The sequence below is a fragment of the Pongo abelii genome, chromosome 16, assembly GCF_028885655.2.
Source record: "Pongo abelii isolate AG06213 chromosome 16, NHGRI_mPonAbe1-v2.0_pri, whole genome shotgun sequence".
Taxonomy (NCBI): domain Eukaryota; kingdom Metazoa; phylum Chordata; class Mammalia; order Primates; family Hominidae; genus Pongo; species Pongo abelii.
In genome coordinates, this window is record NC_072001.2 from 74324618 (window position 1) to 74347449 (window position 22832).

The following is a 22832-nucleotide window of genomic DNA, read 5'->3' on the forward strand; positions in this document are numbered from 1 at the left end:
GGGCACAGCGGGAGCCCGTGCAGGGCGGGCACGGGGCGGCTGGGCGGCGGCGGCGGCCGTCCATGCGGCGGCGCTCTGGGCTGCCCGGCGCCGGGAACCACGCGGGGGCGAGGTGAGGCGGCCGCCGGTCGCTCTGGGACGCGGACCGCCAGGTGAGCAGAGCCGCGCGCCCCGCGTCCCCTGCGCGCCGTCCGCGAGGCCTCGACCCGGCTTCCGCTGCCCAGGCTCCGGCCCCCGCTCTCTGGCCAGCGGGGCGGGCTGGCGCGGGCTACCCAGTGGGTGTGTCCGGGGCGCCGCGGGCTGCGCCGCTCGGGGCTCGGGGAGCCAGCGCGCGCCTGGTCCGTGCGCGGACGGCTGCGCCTCCTTCTCTGGTTCTCTTCCTTGCTGGGAGTCTTGCTCTGTGCTGGCACCAGCGCTCACCCCTCCACCCTCGACTCTGGGGACAGTCTTAAACTCTAGGGACAATCCACCTCAGTCGTCCCCGGGTCGGGGCCCCGTGCTCCCCGGGTCGGGTCGGAGGGGGACCGGGGAGTGCACACCCAGCCCGTGCGCCCCCCACCTCAGCCTCGCCTCCTTCCCGCCTGGGGCCCGAGAGCCGGGCAAGTCTCGGTCAGCGCTCCTTGAGTCCTGGCCTGGGGCCTCGGATCTGTGTGTCTGTCTGTCTCAGTTTAGTTGCTGCAACCCAGCGAGCGCCTGGAGCCCGAGTGGATGGGTTGTTTCCGCCAACTCTGGACACTTCCTCAAGTGCAGCCTAAGTACCTGCGGCCCCTTGGCACACTTACAGAAGTAGCTTTGCACAGCGAGCTCACCTTGGAGCTCTACAGATCTGGAAGTTAAGTTTTCTTTTTCTTTGAAATAACATCAGCCCTGACTTGGGAAGGGGATTTCAGGGCGTTCTGGGGCCCACCTAAGTATCTGGAATTTGTGGTCTAATAAGTTTTTTAAGCAGTCCACACCCAGCACCGTACCTCCCAGCCTCCTTTGCCGTCTTATTAAAAGTGCATGCTTGCTTCTCTACCTGTCTCCTTTGCGACCTCTACCACGCTGCGCTTCGCCCTTTTCGGGCTATGAGTCTAAAGCTTGGACGTGGGTAGCAATCGTTGGATGCCTGTTGGAATTTGGTATTAGAGAAATAGATACCCGAGAGAGATCTAAGGAATCGCCTTGTCCAACCCTCCTTTTGCAGTTGGAGGCACCCAGGACCCATAACAGTCTGAAGATTTTTCAAGGGTCACACAGCTTTTAAAATCTGCATGTCTTCTACTTGATTGATATTGTTGGAGGTGATGGAGTAACTGGGCTTACTAGGGTCTTATTGGATCTCAATATACAAAGAAGCAAACATTTTAAAAATGTGACTTAAAATACGGAACTCTTCAATTCCTATAGATTTTTGTTGGCATCATAGTTGAATTCCTTTGTAAAACAAAATCCTAGCCCTGAAATTAATGTGAGGAAGCAAGCAGATGGGCGTCCTGGGACTTTCCTATAAATCTCTGCAGGGCTGGAGCAGGGATTTCCCAGAGGTCTGGGCCTGGGAAATGAGTTTGGGTGATCAGGATACTGGAGCCCCTTCTGAATAAGCAACTGGGTTGGTTTCTTGTGGGGAGGCTGGCCAGTTGAAGTCATGTGATCTCCTCTGTGCCCAGCACTGGGCAGGGCACCAGGTTGGCATTACCTTCTTTTCAGTCTCCTATGCCATAAAGAAATGTTTGTTACTGGCTGTTAGGGAAAGAAAAATACAGCCCAGAGTTTGGGAGGAAGATCAGGGGTGGGGAGATTTTTGACTTGGAGTTTGTTTTTGTTTTTGCCTAGAAAAACTTGTGGAGATTGCAATCAGTTGTCCTACACAGAGGCTATGTATTGCCTTCTTCTCCATCCCCCACACTTCCCTCCATGGTACCACTTTTATCCTAATTGCTGGGAGTCTCAATGTTTAAATGTTCCCAACACTCCCATTCTGTCCCCCACATTTATAGCTCATTCATCGCAAAATCTCTTCCACATTCTTTTGTGATATCTGAGGAATTATTTCCCTGTCTCCATTCCCACTGCCCCCACCTTCAACCATGTCCAAATTACAGTAATAATCTCCCCTCTTGACTCCCAGCCACGAGTTGCTTTCTTCATTTTAATCCATCTTCTTTCATGCTGATAGATTAATATTTCTGAAATTCTGATTTCACCACATCATTTCTCTCAAGAAATCACAATGGCTCCCCAGTATTCACTTCTATTTAATTTATCTCCAACAGATATTTCTGAGCATCTGTTATGTGCCAGGGACTGTTACTATGTGCCAGGGACTGTTACTATGTGCTGGAGCTTAGGCTATGAACAAGACAATATCATTGCCTTCAGGGAGTCCACAGGCTAGCAGATGATAAATAACCACCCAGGGGAGAAAGGGAGGTAAAGAAATAACCGCAATACAAGGGGGATGTGCAAAACATCAAGGAGATGCGAATGAGGGAGAAATTGCTTCTGCATGGGAGGAGCTAGGGCAGTTACCCCTGGGCTTTGAAGCCTAAGGAGGAGTTCAAGGAGATGGGAAAGGCTGGTGGGGAGGGAGGACAGGCCAAGCAGAGGAAAGAGCTTGAGGAAAGACAGAGATAGGAAAGTACTGTATGGACACAATTGAATCCAGGTTAATTTTCATCAGGGCATTTAAAATGTTTCCTAATCCCAGTCTACTTTATTGATCCAAGAGCCATCCCAACGCCTTCCTGCTTGAAGGCCATCCCTCCACTCACCCAGTTTCTTTATCATGGTCTTATCTGCCCTCCCCACACCTCCCATCCCCAGCTCAGAAATTCAGATTTCCCCTCTTCTGATCTAAATTTTGCCAGGCAGTGTATCCCACCCAGCCTTTCTTGCACACACTCCTGTGTCTCTTCCCTGCATTCTTTGCGCCTGCTCTATGTTCAGCCTGGATGAGCCTCGCCTCCCCAGCCACTCTGAGGTTTCCCCCGAGCATCCTCCTTGGGCCTCTCCAGGTCATGGAACACACTGTCTGCATGTTAGTGGCCCCAACACACTTGAAAGCGCGTGACTACTTGCCTGGGTTTGACCCCCTATCTCACTTTTCCCTTCTCTCTCTTCTTCTTTCTGGTTTTCCCACCTTTTCCCTTTCTTTGCGTGTGTATGCAGAATCGTGATGTTTACTTATGCTCAGATGTAAAGGTTTCATGTGTATTGGCTGAATATCCTTGCTGTGAAAATGAATTAAAAATGTCATGCTGGAAGCCAACACATGATGCAGGCTGACGCAGGCAAGGAGGAGATTCAGGGAAAGCTCTGGCTTTAGGCTGCTTTGCTGCCTCTGGCCCCCTCTTGGTATCCCCCAATTTTACTCCTCCTCCGCAGGACTGCTGTGCTGAGGCTGGGACACCCCTTCATCATCTGGACCTGTTTTGCTCTCTTTTCCTCCTACCTTCAAAACTTCCTTCTGTGCCCACAGCCTCGCTGGCTTGTTAGCCTCATTGGGGCCATGCTTAGCGAGCACTGGTGTGTGCAATGCTTGGGGCTTTCAGTGGTTTCTCTTTTAATCCTCCCAGCCACCTAGAAGGGAGACATCAGCATCTGCATTGTACAGGAAGAAAGTTGAGGCTTACTTGCCTGAGGTCAGCAGCTCAGGTTAGGAGCTGAAATCTTAAACCCAGCTCTCTAAATCTGGTGTTCTTTCCACTATATCATTATTTCCTGAAACAGTTGTCCTGGGAACATCTGAATCAAAATTCCGACCTGGTGAAAGAAAAACTCAGGCTCCAGGGTGGAAGCAGGGCTCAAGAACTGGCATTTTTAAGATTACCTCAGGCGATTCTTCTGCACGTCCAGGTTTGGGGACCACTGCCCTGGGCTTCCTTTACAATGTGGTTCTAGCGACAGGTGGTGGGTTAATACGCCACTTTATCCCAGGCAGCATGTTCCTTTTTGACAGAGACCCTGACTTTGACTCTAAGGAGTGAGTAATGGAGAACTGTGGCCAAGGCCAGGAAGAGGGTCCTCTCTTTTGGCCCGAGGGGTCTTTAGTTCAGTCCTGAAGGCCCAGCCCCCTCAGCTTACTCGAAGGCATGTAAGCCCACCTGCCACCAGACTCACTGTGAATTTCTTTTGGGACCTGAATGAGTGCTGAGGGAGAAAGACCAGGGTGGGTTTGTTCAAGAGCCCCAAGTTGCTTGGTTTGGGACCCCCCAAATAGGGCTGGACAGGCAAAGCCAGCCCCTTCCTCCCTGCAGGCACGGTGAGTTGAACCTCCTTTCCCAGAATGGGATCTGGCTGTTGACAGGTCTCTTTCGTTCAACAGGCCTTGCTCCACTTCCTACCCACCCAGCCTCAGTTTCCCCATGTGTAACAAGAGGATGGCCAAAGTCTGGAGGGCTGGTGGGGGACCAATGTATGGGTATGCAGAGCTTAAGGCAAAGCCTTAAGGCACATAGCAGGCGCTCAGTGTCAGTTCTCGCCCCATTTCTTTACTCCGTGCCTGATCAGTGCTTGAGACAATTGGAGCTCAATATATTGCTGTAGGAAAAATGTATATATAATCTCAGGCCCCCTCAAATCCAGGGTTTTGTGTCTGAAGGGCACAGGGCTGAATGTTACAACTGTGTATTCAAACCCAGCAAATGAACACTCCCGGCTGTGCGGTGATAATAATAATGAATTATCCATCCAACATCCCTGCTCGCCCCACTCCCCTTCCCCAGCTTCCCTTTAGATTCCCCAAAGAAGAACCCAAGGAACAAGAGGCAGCAGTTTTGTGCATTGATGCGTTGTCTTGGGAAAGTGGTCTCTTTTTGTTGACCTCTTTTCCTGTCTACCCAGTCACCCAGCTGAGTGTACTGCCCATGTTGTCTTCTCCTACCAGCCTTTCTGAAGCTGATCACTGAGGTGGCATCCCAGGCAGTGGTGCCCCTTAGCCCTGCTTCTCTAGGGCGTGGTCCGAGGGCAGTGAGCCAGGCTCACAGTGCCGCTGTGTCTTGTCCTAGGAGGGTGGCACTGGGCAGCCCACAACCGGGTGGGCAGCATGTGGCCTGCTCCACCCTCCCGGCCCTTGGCCAGCTGCCTAAGGCCTGGCCAGCAGTGAGGACCAAAGCATGGAGTGATTAATGGGCGCCCCATCTAATCTCCTGCCAGGGGAAATGAAGGGCCAGCCATGGGCTGGGAGCTCGTCATGACCTGCTCCAGGTGGGCTTGGAATGCACCCAGCTCAGGATGGGGATTAAGGCTTGAAAGACAAGAGGAAATGAGATGTTAACCCTTTAGGCCTTGGCCCTCTGAGCCCCAGTAGGGAAATCACAGGGGAATTATCTGCAGGCATCTGATGAAAGGGGGCATCAGCTTTGATTTACGGTGGGGATGCAGCCATGTGACTACAGGGGTGGGAGGATGACGAGCCATGTCTTTGACTTAACCATTTTTCTTAGAGGCACAGTCACGAGAGAGAAGAAGATTAATTTCCTATGAAAAAGGATAAACGGACTGCTGGGAGGCTGCCCTACCTGCTTTCTTCTTGGAAACCCTCCGATCATATCAGCAAGCTACAAATTTGTAGTTGCCAGACATACTTTTCGCCCTGAAATGTTGCGTCTCTGATCACTTGTGATGTGAAGGAAGAGGAGCCCACCTCCTTTCCCCAGCCAGGCAGCAGCACAGTGGTGCTGAGGAGGAGAGCACTCTGGAGCCAGGTCCTGAGTTTGAGCCTTGGCTCTACCAAGTTTTGGGCCTTGAACAGGTTCCTTGGCCTCTGGGGCTGTAGTTTTTCCACGTGGAAAATGCTCAAAACTATCTCAGGCGTGTAGAAAAGTGCCACTTGAATGTTAGCTATCACTTTTTTTTTTTTTTCCCCACTTTGGCTGAATCCTGAGCCTGTGTCTCCTTTGGGAAGGACAGAAGCAACTTCTCTTCCAGGGCTCCAAGGCTTGCTTTGGGTAAATTGACAACTGACTCTTTGATTGATCTCCCTTGTTTGACCCCTGACCGTCACATGCCTTGGATTCTGTCTGGCTTGCTCCTCCCTTTGCTCCAGCTCCATGGTTTCCAGCTGCCCCTTTGATGACATTACCCTGCCCCTTGTCTCCTGCCCTCATGCTAGGTTGTAAGGCTACTTGTGGGCTGGGCTGTGACATCTGTTGGGTTCTCCAGTGGTGCTGGCCAATTCTGCACTGGCTCTGCTCCTTGCTAGCTTTGCTGTGACCTGACAGTCCCAAGCCAAGTGGCTGAGGGTAGAGAATGCAGCTGTCTTGAGAGCAAAATCAGGAGCCATGGAGGCTGTCTGGCCTGGATGCAAATCCCGACTCTGCCCTCCTTTCTGGTTTCTCTGCCCTCTCATTGCCTTGTTCTTGGTGGGGGATAATAATAGTTATACTTACCTAATGATTGACAGGAGGATCAAATCCAACCGTGCACATGAGGCCCCTTGGGAACCATGTAGGAGAGTTTATTGCTGGTTGTAAGGTGAGCCCTGAGGGTAGAGCTGTGTCTTCAAGTTTTGAAGTCTCATTACAGGGCGTGTAGTGACAGTATAGCCTTTAGTTCCATTTAGTGTCTTTTCCAGAGCAGACAAGTACCCAGGACCTGCTTGACTTTAGTGATGTTTTAGTTGAGGCCCAGGATTTCATTCTGCTTGAAGTTCAGAGGATCTTCTGGTCAGCTAAGCGGGGAGGAGCTGCCCTTACAGAGCTCCATGTCAGGTACTGGGATTTACCTGGGTTCTTTTATTTAATCCTCTCAACAACCTGTGTGAACTAGACACTATTATTTCTACTCTACAGCTAGAAAACTGAGGCTCAGAGAGGCTAAGGAATGTTCACAGGCTCACACAGCAAGTAGACATCAGAGTGAGGTTTGAATTTCAAGTCATCTGACTCCAAAACAAATACTGGCGGTGGGGCCGGGGGGAGGAACTCTCAGGCCAGTTAGTGAGTACCTCAGTAAGGAAAGGTCTCTCCCTGCTCTCAGCCTCTCACAGGATGCTCTGTCTTCTTGGCCTCTTTCACATGAGCACATATACGCATAAGGCCACTGCTGATATTCCTCTGTTTTCTCCTTGATATCGGCTTATGTTTTAATTTAGCACATGCAGATTTGTCTTTTCAACTAATATGATTTTGTGTCAACATTTCCCATTTTCCACTTAAGCAGGGTTCCCATTTTTTAAAGCACAATGATGCTTTGCATCATTTTGCTCCATTGCGGTTTCCTTAGCCATTCCCCACCCTCTATCAGGGATCTAGGTTGTTTCTAGTTTCTCCCACTCTAAAAATTGGCACGACCAACATGAATGTTCAATTTGCTGATGTTTATTTATTTCTGATCTCATGTTCTGCTTTGGAAATACACTTCCCAGCCATGTGATTACCAGGTCAAAAGCAAGAACTGTAATAAGAGTGGTCCGTGCTGCTCATGGGGTCTTCAGAGAAATTGCACCTGGGAGGCCCAGACAAGGGGGACCCAGAAACAGAACAGGTGCTTGTTTTCTGCCTACCCTTCCTTTCCTCACTAGTTACTGTTCTTTCCTGAGGCTCAGATTGGAGGAACTTGATACCTCACTCTTAGCAAGGGGTGTGAGAGGTACTGTTCGAGTGGTGATTTTCTGAGTTCCAGAGAGGGAAGTTATTTCAGTGTCCACAGAAGTCCCTTGGAGTGGAAGGTCTTGGCTGCTTCTGAGATTGCGCTGCTGTGCGTTAGTGGTCCTGTGTGGGCACTGCTATGCAGTCATTCACTCAGGCATCCAGTGCTTTCTGAGCCCCTACTGTGCATCCGGTGGCAGCGCCATGCACTGTAAAGTGTGTGAATTCCAGACCTGACTGCATATGTGGCCGTGGGCAGCTTAATCTCTTTAAGCTTCAGTTTCCTCCTGTGTGAAATGGGCTAACAATCTCTGTACATGCTGTAGGAATTAGAGGAGAGAGCGTAGGTAAGGTGTTTGCTCAAGCCTACAACGTATGAAGGGCCAACTGTTGTGCAGATGAACACTAGAACTTCTTTCTTCTTATAGATGAAGAAGGTGTGTTCTTGCCTGGGGGTGTGAGAGGCGGGGAGTAATATTATACTTACAGCCTTAGCAGGGGGCAGGTGAGAGGAAAAACACTGTGATAAACATGCCATAGAGAGGCTGGGGGACCCAGACAGGCATCAGATTCAGATTGGTGGGAATTCAGAAAGACCTGGGGTGGGATCTGCCTCCCAACAGGAGGAAACAAGGCTGGGGGAGAGGGAAGAGGTAGAAAGGAAGTAGAAGCCTGTTGTGTTCTATGGGAGGGCTACATTCTTGAAGACCTCGCAGTATTCAGATCTCTCCAAATTCAGACTTTTCCCCCTACCGAATAAATGTAGAGTGTGCATTTACTTGATATGATCTCAAAACACATAGCTTTGCTTTGCTGTTGCTTCTCATGTGGTCGCACTCTGTCTCACATTGCACGGTGGGCTCACTCATAAATTACCCACTCGGTATCTCGTGAGGCTTTTTTGGCTTTCTCAGTTGCCAAGCTGGTGGTTGTGGTTGTTGCTGTTCTCATCATCATCATCATCATCATCATCTCAGTATGTTTTCAGTCTGACACCTGCGCCACCATTTGACAGACTGTCAAGACTGGGGGTCCGCACATTTTCTTGGAAAGGGCCAAACATTAATATTTTGACTTTGCAGGCTGTGTGATCTTTGTTGCAACTAATCAGCTTTGCCTTTTGAGCACGAAAGAAGCCGTAGACAATAGATAAATGAATGGGCAGGACTGTGTTCCAGTGAAACTGACTTATGGGCACCGCAATTTTAATTTCATATAATTTTTATATGCCATAAAATGTTCTTCTCTTGATTTTTATTCAGTCATTTGAAAATGTGGCAAAAACAGGTAGAGGATCAGGTTTAACCTGTGGGCCAGAGTTTGTGGACCTCTGGTCTAGACGCTTAGAATATTTGAAAATTGTTTTAAATTGTAGGAAGAGTGAATGTTAAAATATCCTGATAGTCAACAAAATCATTCATAGACATTCCAGTGCTGATAAGAAAAATGCTTAATTCACAAGTTCTATCAAAAGACTGGAGTATTTATCAGCTTGAATGGTACCAACATAGGCAGTTACTTTAATACAATTTTAAATTATTTAGGTAGTTATTCTAGTGAATTAAAAATTTTAAATCATATTATTTCAAAATTTTGGTACCAAATAACCTTATTAATATTGTTATTGTCATTCTATTTTTTGATTTAAATTGTATACCCTGTCTAGGCACAGTGGCTCATTCCTGTAATCCCGGCACTTTGGGAGGCCGGGACGGGAAGATTGCTTGAGCCCAGGAGTTCGAGTCCAGCCTGGGCAACAAAATGAGACCCCATCTCTACAAAACATCAAACTATTAGCCAGGCATGGTGGTGTGCACCTGTGGTCCCAGCTGGTGGTGTGCACCTGTGGTCCCAGCTACATATATGGGAGGCTAAAGTAGGAGAATTGCTTGAGCCCAGGAGTTTTGAGGCTGCAGTGAGCCATGTTCATGCCACTACAGTCCAACCTGGGTGACAGAGTGAGACCCAGCCAGAAAGAGAAGAGAAGAGGAGAGAAGGTGAAGAGGAAGGGGAAAGGGAAGGAGAAAGGAAGGCAAGAAAAAGGAAAGGAAAAGAAAAGAGAAAAGAGAAGAAAAGAAAAAATTTTATACCCTACACAGGTTTATTATTGTGTACTCTTCTGAAGTCCAGCAGCTCTGCCTGACTCCCAACAGCCTGCTGGCTGGAGTTTGGAACTTGATTCTAACTGGAATTTTTTTATTGTAAAAGGCAAGCGAGAGCATAGATGGAGCACCAAGGCTTGTGTCTGGCACACAGTGAATGTGGAATAAACTTTTGCTCCCTCTTTTCCCTTTTCTTTCCTCCTCACTCAAAAGTTCTGTATATTTGGTCAGATCCAAAACATGCTGAGCCTCTTTGAAATTGTTACTTTGGTTTTTTCCACATGCAATAAAGTCACTAACCTTTTTAAATGGAAACAAAAACAAAGACTGTTAGAAAGCAGAGTTTCCCCTCCCGGGTCACCAGCTTTCCCTTACTGGAGAATAAGCAGTGCTGTGCTGAGACCGCGACTGGCCGGCCAGGGCCAGAGGGAGGCCCCAGGTCCGAAGAAGGCGCCTCCACAGACCCAGCTCTCCAGTCAGGAGGGGGGCGCCGGGCCTGCTGGCTGCTCCTGGGTGTATCTTGGTTTCAGAGATTCCAACAGTAGGAAAGCCAGAACCTCTCCAGATGGAAGACCACCAGCCCCGAAGGTGACTGTGATGCTGTAGTTCTTGGCTCTGGAACATGTTTTTGCTGTGTATGTTGGATGGGAGACCCGTCTTAAGTAGACGTGTGTTTGTGTTGTTTAGGGGGTGGTGGTGCACAGCCACATGTGCTTTCTGGCCTGGGATCTGGCAGGATGTGAAGGGAGGCAGCCGCTGTCCTTTGGCTGGTGAGATCTTTCATTATTCTGTTGGGCAGGGGGCTGGCATTCTTCCTGTGTGTTTGGTTTAGAAGCGAGTGGTCTTGCAGCCAAGGGCATGGGCGTTGAGCCCCAGCTTTGTCACTAACTTGTTTGACGTCCAGCAATCCATTTCCATCTCTGGGACACTAATTCTTAATTCCTACTGGAGTGGTCACAGGAGGCCTAGTGGACAGTTAGGACTCTTACCACCACCCAGCAGTAATGAAGCCATGCATCCCTCTGAGCCTCCCTGCTGTGGTACCAGCACAGGCCACAGGAGGCTCTCCTGCCCCTCCAAGCCAGGGACACGTCAGTGGGGACCTGGTGGGGAGCTGGAACTCCCACCTCTACCCAGAAGCAATGACGACTCCCCTTTCCCCCTCGGGTGTTACTGGAGGCCAAGTGGGGAACCTGGGCTTCTATTCCCATGTGGCCATCATGATGGGGGCCCACTTCCTTGCTGGAGCAGTGGCAGAAGAAGCCAGGGAAAAGGGAAGGTTTAAATAAGATCTAGCACCTCATACCATAATACCTAAAATGTCCAGGTTTCAATGGAAAATCACTCATCACACTGAGAACCAGGAAGATCTCACACTGAATGAAAAAGACAGTTAATACCAGCACTGAGTTGACAGAGATGTGGGAATATCTCACAAAGACTTTGACGTAGCCATCATAAAAATGCCTCAAGGATCAATTATGACCACGCCTGAGGCAAATAAAGAAAATATAAATGAGAAGTCTCAGCAAAGAAATAGAAGAATCAAATAGAAATTTTATTTTATTTTCAAAAAATTGTAAAACATTTTATTGTAGATTGACAATTTATAACTGCATTATATTATGGGGTACAAAGTGATGCTATGATTTATGAATACAATGTGGAATAATGAAATCAACCTAACATATTCCTCACCTCAAATACTTATCATTTTTTGTAGTGAGAATATCTGAAATTTACTCTTAGGAAGTTTGAAATGTACAAAATACTGCTATTAACTATTTTCACTGCACTATGCAATAGATCTCAAAAAAGGCTTATTCCTCCTGTCTGAGTCTCTCTACCCTTTAACCATAACCTCACCATTCCCCCCACCCTCCAGCCTCTGTAACTACCATTCTACTCTTTGCTTCTGTGAGTTTGATGTTTTAGATTCCACATAAAAGTAAAAACGTGGTATTTGTCTTTCTGTGCCTGGCTTATTTCATTTAGCTTAATGTCCTGCAGGTTCATCCATGTTGTAGCATGTAGGATTTTCTTCCTTTTTAAGGTTGAATAATGTCCCATCATATGCATAGGTATACCATGTTCATCTGTTGATGGACACATAGATTGATTCCATAACTTGGCTATTGTGAATAGTGCTGCATTGAACATGGGAGTGCAGATCTCTCTTGACAAACTGTTTTCAAATCTTTTGGGTAGATACCCAGAAGTGGGATTCCTAGATCATATGGTAATTCTATTTTTAGTTTTTTTGAGGAAGCTCTATATAATTTTCCATAATGGCTATACTAATTTACATTCCCACCAATAGTATGCAGGATTTTCTTTTTCTCCACATACTCCCCAACACTTGATTTATTTTGTCTTTTTGATAATAGCCGTTCTGACAGGTGTGAGATGATATCTCACTGTGGTTTTAATTTGCATTTCCCTAAAGGTTAGCGATGTTGAGGATCTTTTGATATACCTGTGAGCTGTTTGTATATCTTTGTTTGAGAAATGTCTATTCAGGTCCTCTGCCCATCCTTTAATTGGGTTTTTTATTTTCTTACTGTTGAGTTGTTTGAGTTCCTTATATATTTTGGTTATTAACCCCTTATTGGATGTTTGGCTTTCAGATATTTTCTCCCATTCTGTGGGTTGTCTCTTTACACTATTAGTTGTTTTCTTTGCTGTGCAGAAGCTTTTTAGTTTCATGTAACCCCATTTGTCTATTTTTGCCTGCACTTTTGGGGTTAAATACAAAAAATTATTCCAGGCCAGCATCTTGTAGTATTTCTCCTATGTTTTCTTCTAGTAATTTTACAGTTTCTAGCGTTACATTTAAGTCTTTAATCCCAAATGGAAATTTTAGAATGGAAAAATATAATAACAAAAATAAAACTTCACTGATGGGTTAAACAGCAGAATGGAGATGACAGGAAAGAATCAGTGGATTGGAAGATGTAACGATAGAAATTACCCAACCTGAGCAACAGATATAAAAATAGACTGGGAAAGAAGAAAAAAAAAAAAGAATAGAGTCTCAGGGACCTGTAAGACTATAACATGTAATCCCAGCACTTTGGGAGGCCAAGGTGGGTAGATCACCTGAGGTCAGGAGTTTGAGACCAGCCTGGCCAACATGGTGAAATCCCATCTCTACTAAAAATAGAAAAATCAGCTGGGCGTGGTGGAAGGCTTGGAAGGCTAAGGCAGGAGAATCACTTGAACTCGGGAGGCAGAGGTTGCCATGAGCCAAGATCACGCCACTGCACTCCAGCCTGGGTGACACAGTGAGACTGCCTCAAAAAAAAAGGCTATAACAAAAGATCTAACATTTTTGTCTTTGAAGACAAAGGAGGAGGAAAAAGAGAGTGGGATGAAAAACTACTCAATGAAATACTGGTTGAAAACTTCCCAAATTGAGCATAAGACTCAAACTTAGAGATTCAAGAAGTTGAGCAAACCCTTAATAGAAAGAAAGTTATACCAAGACATATCATAGTCAAACTTTTGAAAACAAATTTGAAAAAGAAGAATAAAGGAGGGGGAATGAGTGTTCCTGGTTTTAACACGTACATAGCTATAACAATGAAGAGAGTGTTGTATTGGTGAGGGAAAGTCACATAGATTAGTGGAATACTATAGACAACCTGGAAATACACCCATCTGACTTTTGACAAAGGTGCATAGGGAAATCAGAGAACATTAATTGCAATTATCTGGATGATGGTTTAGATGAGGCTGGTGGAGGATGGCATGGAGAAGAAAGTACATGAGAGATAGTACAAAGGAAGAATTGAGAGTTGGCAAGAGACTGGGCCCAAGGCACACAGGAGAGAGTATCTCAGAGGCCCAGACAAGCTTTGAGAGTCATTTCCTGGAAGGACGGTGATGCCACCGCTGAAGAAGGAGGGCTTGGCATGAGCTGGTGATGGCTCCTTTTATTCACCTTGGGCCATCAGCAGCAGGAGGAAGCTCGAAGTACAGGGAAGCAGCCTGAATGAGCGTGCAGGTCTTGAGGTGTTGAGTTTTTGAGACCTTAGCATGAAATAATAAAGAGGTTGGAGTGTAAGAGTATTTCTCCAGAGTACACAGTTTGATAGTGAGGATTGGTTATTGTTGACATTTTTCTAGTTCTGGTTTGAGTCATAGGGAGAGCCAACAAGGAAGACAGAAGAGACAGGAAGAGAGCAGGTTTGTAGGGCATCATAGCCATTGATGACAAAGTTCAAGAAAAAGGGGATAGTGACAGCCTATTCTTTCTAAACCTAAATGCCCTATATTGTCCTTCTTGACCTCTGGGTGACCCTCGACCTCCAAGGATGTGCCTCTCTTGGTTTCCTTGAAAACATTTTCTAACTTATGTGATGACTGACTTTTTCACGTTGTCATAATCTTTTAATCACAGCACCTGATTTCAGCCTTACCTAATACTGGCCCATCACAGAATTGTGTCAAGGAAGTCAGACTAATTTGCTAGGTTTCTCCCTCCTTCTGTAAGGATAGACAGAGTTTTTTGGCATGCATTGCACAGTGGTGATTGCTACAAATCATTGACTAGATTTCTGTCGCTTAAAAAAATAATGACGTAACTCAAACGTTGACGCGCAAGCCTCAGGAGCAGGGCAGGATGAGGCAGATCTTTCCGTTGATATTCAGAAGCATCGAGGGCAGTGTGGTTGGCTGATTTATGGTGGCCGAGGCACACTGAGTTGGGATGCGTTCTGGATGGGCAAATGCGTGGGGGCACTGAGAAAACATCCTGGACTCAAGGGCGGAGCTGTTCCAGAGTGAATGGGGCAGAGCACAACCTCACACCCTACATCTTGCCTGGCAGGGGCCCAGGCTGCAGCCTGCGTGCTGTGTACTAGGTAAATGTGAACACAGGCAACTCTCCTGAAAAGGTACATTTGATGCAGTGTGTCAGGAGACTCAAGAGACAGTTTATTTTTATTTTTTTGAGACAGAGTCTTTCTCTGTTGACAAGGCTCGAGTGCAATGGCGCAGTCTCGGTTCATTGCAGCCTTGAGCTCTCGGGCTCAATGGATCCTCCCACCTCAGCCTCCTGAGTAGCTAAGACTACAGGCATGTGCCACCACACCCAGCTATTTTTTGTATTTTTTGTAGAGATGGAGTTTCGCATGTTGTCCAGGCTGGTCTCAAACTCCTGAGCTCAAGTAATTCTCAACCTTGGCCTCCCAAAGTGCTGGGATTACAGGCATGAACCACTGCGCCCGGTCCTGAGAGGCAGTTTAATTTAGTGCTAAGACAAGCCATGACTCCAACAATTAGGTGAGCTTGCATTCAAATCGTGCTGCTGCCACTTACTACTTGTGTGACTCTGAGTAGGCATATTGTTTTAATGCTTACAGCCTCAGTTTCCTTCTATGTAAAATGGGGATAGAAATAGCACCTGCTTCATAGGGTTGTCTTTAGAATTAATTAATGTTTAAAAAGCATTCAGCACGACCTGTCACATATTATACACCTAATAAATGTTATTTATTTTTGTTTTTTCGCTCTGTTGCCCAGGCTGGAGTGCAGTGGTGCGATCTCAGCTCGCTGCAAGCTCCGCCTCCCGGGTTCACGCCATTCTCCTGCCTCAGTCTCCCCAGTAGCTGGGACTACAGGCGCCTGCCACCATGCCCGGCTAATTTTTTGTATTTTTAGTAAAGACGGGGTTTCACCGTGTTAGCCAGGATGGTCTCGGTCTCCTGACCTCGTGATCTGCCCATCTCGGCCTCCCAAAGTGCTGGGATTACAGGCGTGAGCCACAGCGCCGGGCTTTTTTTTTTTTTTTTTGAGACGAAGTCTGCACTGTCGCCCAGGCTGGAGCGCAGTGGCGCGATCTCGAGTCACTGCAACCTCCGCCTGCCGGGTTCACACCATTCTCCCTGCCTCAGCCTCCTTAGTCCCGCCTGGGACTACAGGCGCCCGCTACCATGCCCGTCTATTTTTTTGTATTTTTAGTAGAGACGGGGTTTCACCGTGTTAGCCAGGATGGTCTCAATCTCCTGACCTCGTGATCCGCCCGCCTTGGCCTCCCAAAGTGCTGGGATTACAGGTGTGAGCCACCGCGCCCGGCCAATAAATGTTAACTTTTAAAATCTTTAGTCCCAGCTTTGCCTCTAAGTAGCTGTGATACCTTGTACCAGTCATATGGTTTCTTTACCTATTAGTTTATTCATCTTTGAATCATGATGACAGAATAATGACATTGGGGAGTTGGATTAGAATTGCCCAGTTTTTTTGTATTTAGGTTTGGTTTGGGATGAGATGTCCAGCAGAAAATCACATTGGAAATAATTGATTGATTTAAAGACACTAAGTAAAAATGTATTTATTTAATAATTATAAATAAAATTAGAAGATAAAAAGCAAACGAAAACAAGGTCCTAACTTGACAAAATAAGGGCTAACAATCTTAATGAAGAAAGAGCTCTTAAAAATCATTTCAAAACATGGCTGGGTGAGGTGGCTCACCGAGCGAGTCTCACAGAGCGAGACTCCATCTGAAAAAAACAAAAAAACAAAACAAAAAAAACAACATTTCAAAACATTATGAGCCCTACAGAAAAATGGGCAAATAAGGTTGTAAAAAATTCACAGAAGAGACAGTATACATGACTAATAGAAATGAAAATCGATTCCAACTTTACCAATAATCGAAGGAGTACATGTTAAAATGACTTTTACCATTTTTTTTCCCTATTGTGACAAACACTGGCTAGTTTTTCACCAGAAGATTTCCTCCTGGGAACAGAGATAGACTGTGTTTCCTACACTCCTTTGCAGACAGGTATACTGCCATATGACTAAGCTGAGTAATGGAATATGAGTGGCAGTGATTTAAGCTACCTTAGTGAAGCTGCTAGCTCAGTCCTCTATGCTTTCTCTTTCCCCTTGTTTGTTCACGGAATGGAAAGAACCCAGGTGGAATTCCACCCGGACGTCCGATGGTGGAATCACTCGATGGAAAAAGGGTCCCTGGATGCCTGCATGACTGTGTGAAGTAGAATGTTTCTGACAACCTGCATCAGATAGTGACTTGAGCAAAAATCCTTTTACTATGTTAAGCCTTTCACATTTTGAGGGGGTTTGTGGCAGAGTTACCCTACCCTAACTAATTACGTATCAAATTAGGAGAGATTTCAATCATAGCATTATTGGCAAATGTGTTTATTTCATCCACTACATGTGAGATTCTAGGTTGATACAATTGTTTTTGAAAATAATTCATTGTGAAGGAGCTTAGTCATACCTTTTGGCTTAATGATTTCATTTTTTAGGAATTTATCCTAAGGAACAAGGAAAAGTAGCAAATAAGGAATTTTATACAATGATGTTCATCATATTTTCCAACAATAAGGGAACATTATTAGGTGTGTTATCAGACATTCATAGGGTGGACTATTTTGCAGTGATTAGAAGTGATTTTGAATATTACTAATGAGATGCTTATGAGGTAAGGTAAAAATAGAATACAAAACTACGTGTGTGATTTTGTTTTGTAGAAATAGTATATGTAAAATATGCAGATGATACGTATAAGCATTATGCATAGAAAAAATAAACAAGAACAAAAGGTTTAATGGTGAGTAACTTGGATTATTAGGTAATACAATTACAATTACAATGAGTAATTTTGGCTTTCCTCTTTATATTTTTCTGTAGTTTCAAACTTTCCTAATAAACAGATTTCCTTACTAAATAAATTTTATAGACAGATTTTTTTTCCAGAAGAATACCTCATTGGCTGTGTTCCACTCAGCCCTGAATCCTCACCTTGTGAATGAATGTGGTATTTACTGTGTTTATTCTTTTAGTGTTAGTGCACTTGTTACGCCTTCCTTCCCCAACACACGTGTGTGTGTATGTGTGTTCGCTCATGCATAGATATACACACGTGCTCACCAGAGTGGCAAGAGGCCATTTGTAGGCAGCAGAACTGAGACCTTGTATTGGAAAGCAGGGAGGAAGGCCTGAGCCCCCAGCTGCCTTTTCCTCCCCTGGCCACCTGCTTTTGGCCAAGGCAGCTGGAGAATATTGGTTTTTGGAATGAGATGGGTCATCATCTCGGAGAAAGGGCAGCACATCAGAAAAGCTGCAGCTCCCATGCAGAGCTCAGCCGTGGTAGTCTGATGTTTTTTCCTTTGGTAGCTACGACCCAGGGATTATAAACTGCTCTTGGCAGCAGATGCTGGGAAGAGGTTGAGTCTGAGAGTGGAGGAAGGCTGGAGTGTGTCTAGGTGTCTTTGATTCCTAGGTAGGGTGGCCTGCATCTCATCACGGCTGTTTATTTGGGTGTTGTAGTCTTTAGGAGTAGGGTGGAGAATATCATGTTAATTTCAGAAACAGTTAGCAGAAGAATGGAGTGGCTGTTTGGATCCTGGGCTGGGCAGTGGTGCCTCAGACAGGCAGCACAATCCTGCATGGAAGAGAAAGCCCCCACCTGAGTTTGAATGGAAGGCCTTTCTATCATCGGGAACACCTGCTGCACCCCAGGTGCTATTCTAGACACCAGAAATATAACAAATAAGTCTGAGGAAGAGGTCCTGTGTTGTGAGGGAGGAAAGACAAGCACAAATCATAATGATATACTTTGACAATCCCTAGTTCTGCATCTGAGACTTGCACGGAAGCAAAGACATTTAACCAGGTTAATCAAGTGCTGTAAATCAAGCAATGAAGTCAGTCATATCTAGGGAAGAAAAGCGCTCTTACTCCAAGGGTTTTCCCCACTTTGATCTGCAGTATCATGTCATCTGAAATTGAAAAAGCAACTTTATACAGAAGCAGGAACAAATGGCTCATTTATTTTAAGTATCTTGCCCGCCTGATATTTCTGCCCTTGAATATTTTCTTTAGTTACCTGGGAAACGTTTTTTAGGACTGAAAACAGATATAAACCACACCACTGTTAATGACCATGAAAATGATGCAATTTGCATTGAAATCCTTAACTGATCTGTGCTGATTACCTAATTTCTCCAGGTGAGGACGGAGAAGCACGGTGTTTTCCTTAATGAGTAACAAAACCCACTGTAATGTGTTTGCTTGAAAGCTGCCAGGGAGTTTTAATAGGTCTTCTCAAGGTTTAGTCCTAATCCAGATTCTGTGGGTTTTCACGCTGCTCTGGGCAAGCCAGCCAGTCTGCAGTGTGGGGGTTCCATGGGAAGAAATGAGTTCTGCAGCTGAGTTTGGATATGACAGGAACGAAAAGGACAGCCTCTGTGAGGTGGTAGGAGAAAGGACTGTGAGCCAAGGACATGTTGGGGGAACATTCCTCTGGCTGTCCTCATAGGCAGGGAGCAGCTGGAAATGTGACCGGGCCTGGGGCTCCAAGGTCAGCGTCCCTGAATACCTCTGGCCTGGGGCAGGATTTCCTGAAAGGGCTGTGACGATTGATGACCGCCACCAGAGAGCTCGGGAGGGTGGGACCTCCACAGAGGCAGCGTGCATCTGCAGTGGGTTAGCGCCTTCAGCGCCTTCATTCTCTTCCTAGGGCAGTCTAGACATTGGCTGAACATTGGCAAAAGCAGGGAGAGAGAAATCACATGGAGGCCCTGCTTTCTAAGAGGGAAAAGTCTATAAGAAACTCATGCCGTTCATTCTTCACCCATTCACCCATTCATTCGTTCATCCATTCATTTGTCCAACTGTGATTGCATGCCCGCCGTGTGTCGGCAGCATGTCTAATGGAAGGGCATTTGTAAAGAGGACTAAAAGAGTCTACCTTTAAGAAGCTTCCCATCCAGTGAGGGACAAGTGTAAACAGGTATGTCTAGTCTATTAAGGGAGATGATCTCCTCTCTTTCAACTTCTAGACTCTGTCCTGTGCCTGCCATTGTCAGCTAGCAAGTCTGCCCACCATATTGTTTATGAGGATGATTTAAAGCCTATGCCTCCCTCCGTTTTTCCCGCTTGCTGTGGATAATTGCCATTTATTCAGGGGGTACCTTGAAGAAATAAGAGCATCCCTTTTTCTGCCTCTTGCTTTTGGGCCATTCTTCTTGGCAGCCTTCTCCAGCCAAAGCTCTTTCTCCAATGTACTGAGTTTTCTCAGGTGGGGGTGGAGGGGACACTCCGCACATCTTGTCCTGGGCCTGCCCCCACCTCCATGCATTGTGGGACAGCCTCCTCCCAATAACTTCCTTGGCTTCCACCTCCACGCTTGCCCCTTCTCCTCCTCCCTTGTTGTCTCCGAGGGCCTTATTGGATCCCCGGTCCTGTCCTCTGTCATTCACACCGGGCTCTTTCTCCAGTAGGGGGTTTGTTCATTCCCCAAACACACAAGTCCCTTGGTTTTTTATTTTAGTTTAGTTTAGTGGTTTTTTTTTAGACTCCAGAAGCTTTCCTGTCCACTTAACCAATCATCTTTCCCCAAACCCCGTTACTTATCCAGGTGCTGGTTCCCTGTGCCTGAGCTACCCTAGACCCGCTGTGTGGCCTCGGTTTGCTGTGAGGGTTGTATAGCATGACTTACATCCCATCTCAGGTGGGACGATCCAGTAAAAGCCAATTCCCGACTCTTTTCTCATCATGCAAGAAAAAAGTGGTTTGGAACTGCCCTGATGTCGGGAGCCAACATCCTGGTGCTTTTATCCACCACCACCTAGAATGTCAGACTGGGGACAGTAGGGGCACTGCAAACAGATGGTCAAGGTTGCGTGAGGAGAGTTTGCGTAAATGTCAGCAGGACAGGAGAGCATGTTGGTGATGTTGGTACAGACAGGACAAGGCTCCAGTGGTGGAGGCTCCTGTCTTGCCCTGTTGGGACACTCAGAGGCAGCTTTCCTAGGCAGGTTCTGAGAACTTGTCCTCACCGCATGTGACTGGGTACTGGATTTGGGGTCTGGAGCTACTTCCTTCTAGCATCTCTGGTCCTCATTCCTTGCCAGTGAGTCACTTCCCCTCCCCAGGGATGAGTACTTTTGTTTGGGTAGTTGCTTTCGGCTGTGGGAGTTCCAGAGGACAGCGTGTGTAGGAGGGACGTAGGGAAGGAGGTGGAACTGGCGCCTGCAGTGGGGCCTTCCTGAACCCCGACTTGACAGACTGAGCAGATCCTTGTCTTCTGAGGCATGGGTTCCTCCAGAAGGGGGTCCTCCAGGAGTTCTGGTCAGGCTCTGAGGAGAAGGAGAAGGAAAGATACTCAGAGGTGGGCTTGTGTGTAAGGGGCGGCAGAATGGTGTCATAGTTCAGGCAGCATGGCATCGTTTCGGCTCAGGGTATCCTTTTCCACCCTTAGTTTGATGATCCTGGCCCTCTGTCTGACCCCGCTGTCCTGAGCCTTGGGCCTGCTGCCGCCTCCTCCTGGTGTGTGGGGACGGCCACTTTGGCCTGAACCAAATCGGGTGACTCATTCAACCTTCCTTTAGGATCTTTGTGGAAGGGAGAGAAGGTGGGGCCTCCATCCCCCAAGGAGCATATGTTCTAACAGAAACTAGATTGTTAGATTTTTTGTTCACTGTCAAGAAAGGTTATAAATCAACAGGAGCAAACCTCAAAAGGCGGACGGAGCTCCGCAGACAGCACGTGTGCTCAGCACTCTCGGTGCACCCTTGCCAGACGGATATTTGGGAACCCTCACTCTTTCCAGGTCCCTCCCTGCTCCACAACCTACAATGGCTCTTTCTTGCCCATCTTGTCAACATTGGCCTGGCGCCATCTTTCAGGGCCTGAGATAACGTTTGGCTTTGCCTTGGCTTCTAGGTTTAATTCCCCACAATCACAGTTCTAGTCCCCCGCTGCCCTCTGGTCTTCCAGAATGAGGACTTTTAAACTTTTCTGGCTGGGAATCCACAGTAAGAAATACCCTTATTATGCGTGATGAATGCAGGTATTTTTTTTCTCTTATCTTTCATTCTTTTTTACTTATTAAAAAATGCTATTCATTCCCAAGAAATTAATTTCATGGCAGACTCATGAGTGGTGACCCCCAGTTTGAAAAGCAGGGCTGATTTAACACAATGCTAATCACGGAAGCTCAAGTGAGAGCCAAGGAGAATGGCAGAGCTGGAAACTGCCAGTGCAAGCTCATCAGCCATATCCTGAGGGAGAAGTGACCAATCAAATCTGATAAGAAGTTGATCCAAAAACATACTAGAGCAGTGGCCTCCAATAATTTTTTCTGATTGCACTGATTATAACAATTTTTACATCAGTAAAAAAATAAGCATACAGCTTCAATATATGTCTGGTTATTTGTTTTGTTACTATCAGCAGTAAGGTTGCAAATCAATTTTCAAAGGTTTTGATAATTTCAGATGTTTTTCCGGTTGACATCTCATCAGATCTGTTCAGGCAGTCTCCCCACTCTGGGGACGACTGCTCTCCCCCAAACCTTCTTCATTCCATATTGCCCTTCCTTTCCTGACACAACCACTGTGTCAGTCTGTTCTCGTACTGCTATAAAGATCTACCCAAGACTGGGTCATTTATAAATAAAGGAGATTTAATTGACTCATAGTTCTGCATGGCTGGGGAGGCCTCAGGAAACTTACAATCATGGTGGAAGGGGAAGCAGGCACATCTTACATGGTGGCAGGTGAGAACAAGCAAGAGCAGGGAAAACTACCTTATAAAACCATCAGATCTTGTGGGCACTCGCTCCCTATCACAAGAACAGCATGGGGGAAATTGCCCCCATGATCCACTCACTTCCCACCTCGTCCCTTCCTTGACATGTGGGGATTATGGGGATTACAGTTAGAGATGAGATTTGGGTGGAGACACAGAACCAAACCATGTCAACCATAAAATCTCCATTTGCTCCCTCTGTCCCCCAGAAATCTGGAGGGAGTTGTCTTTGACACCTCTCTTTCTCTTGTCACCTCAACCATTCACTTACTATGTTCTAGGGACTTGACTGCCCAGTAGACAGTCAGCTCTTCCCACCTTCTCCTGCCACGTTGCTTCCTTTTTCCTCCCACTCCTCACAAGAGCCTCCCTCTCCCTGGGATGCTTCCTTTCCCCCCTCCACAAGGCCAACTCCTACTCATCCCTCAAGCCCCCACGTAGAGGCCACTGCCTCAGAGGGATCTTCTTTGATCACTGCCCAGGGCACTTTCTGAGGCACCTTGGACTTTCATGGCTCTTACTGCAATTTTATTTTTCTACTTATTTATGATTTAGTTTGTTTAAAGAGTGTAGTTCTCCAGCATCG

General features: G+C 46.6%; 1 protein-coding gene across 2 annotated transcripts in view; it reads left to right on the top strand.

Moving 5' to 3' along the window:
- Positions 1-15: 15 nt before the first annotated feature.
- The window catches only part of THSD4 (thrombospondin type 1 domain containing 4), a 680304-nt gene continuing 657487 nt past the window's right edge, over positions 16-22832 (top strand). The window contains exon 1 of one of the 2 annotated variants that reach the window (XM_024232473.3): positions 16-152. The gene's annotated coding sequence lies outside the window, so the exon portion shown is untranslated. Of the gene's footprint in view, positions 153-10395; positions 10444-22832 lie in introns of those variants that run through there. The other variant, XM_063716704.1, reaches the window with a different exon arrangement.